The following is a 1,493-nucleotide window of genomic DNA, read 5'->3' on the forward strand; positions in this document are numbered from 1 at the left end:
TTACAGAAACGGGAAACTCAGCAATTGGCAACTCTGGTCAACCTGACGTAACGATGACGTCACGAAAGTCACTTTTACTTTCCTCAGGAAGCATAGCAGCCATGCGTCTGTAGGTTCTAGGAAATGCGTATTATAATCCAATGCTGATGGAAAAAATACCGATTGAGTAATGAATATAAACAAAAAAAATAAGAAGAAATGAATGGAAAATTTTAAAAAGATAATGCAGAGAAAAGGGCGTTCGTACGGAAGTTCCTTGGTAACATCCGGGTCTTCTTCCTTGATCCCTTGTCATTCCGCCAAGCATGGCCACAGGAGGAAGTCAGTGGGTCTGGCCATTACCCTTAGGTTACAGACTGGACATAACGAGTACCAGTCAAAATGTTGGTAATGGCCTATCCAATTAGTGTGTTCGAGAGTCAGTTAAGTTAAAAAGAAAAGGATGTGTATTCACGGAAAAAGTTTGCTCAATCAAAATATTAAGTTCCTTTATTCTTTTATGCTGCAAAATGGCTCCTTTTACTCCCCAGCTCAACAGGATAAACTTTCAAACCGTGGAACTTGTGGCGTTGATAATCATTTTCTATGACTTCTTCACCAATATTCAGACAAATTATACCAATTCATTGACTTCGGAAAGAAATATTAATCACATCAAATGTCATGGTACATTAAGCAAAAAGATAGTACATGGACCTCGTATACAAAATATAGTTTACAAATTAAAACATGAAAAAGAGGTGACGCAGCTCAGAAAATTAGTCGTATGAACTAGTGTGTAACATACTAGATATCCGTGACAATGAAAAAAAATACGAGTCATCCCATCAAAGTAAGCCAGAAAATCATGCCATCACTTTCTGATCATCCTCACCGCTTCATCATATCAAAATTAACAACCAGGAGTACCACAAGACACAGTGTGAGATTCTCTGGTAAAAGAATGAGGAAATGTTGTTCTCAAGTTATTTACATATTAAACCCTTCAATGTTTTCATCGTGTTTGTTGGGATATTAGCATCTAAGATCTGACACAAATAGCTAAAGAAATTGAGACTATTTTTCATTCTTGGCGACCAGTTTATGAAGGCTCTGAACAAGTGATATACCACCGTTCAGTGTGTTCACTGAAAACCTTGAAGGAAAATACTCCATGTACTATATTTACAATTTACTTTCATCTGAAGGTTCCCATTCAGCAGGATCAACCGAAAGAAGTGATCTCTCTAACGTTACCAACTTTAAGTAGCCTCTGTTGTACAGGTTCTTCAGTTTACATAAGCCAGCAATTCAATTTCACATGATGAAAAAACTTTACTGACTGGCCGAAAACTGCCAAAACCACTAAATATGTGATTACGGATTCCACTTGAGTCCGTTTCTCAATTACTGCAACAGAAATTGCTGGACTGATAATTATAATGAAGTCGCTGTTTTAAGAATAAGAGCATAAGACAAAATATACTTCAATAAGAAAGGGAACGCCACGCGAC

This window comes from Penaeus monodon, chromosome 23 (assembly GCF_015228065.2).
Source record: "Penaeus monodon isolate SGIC_2016 chromosome 23, NSTDA_Pmon_1, whole genome shotgun sequence".
NCBI classification, from domain to species: Eukaryota; Metazoa; Arthropoda; class Malacostraca; order Decapoda; family Penaeidae; genus Penaeus; species Penaeus monodon.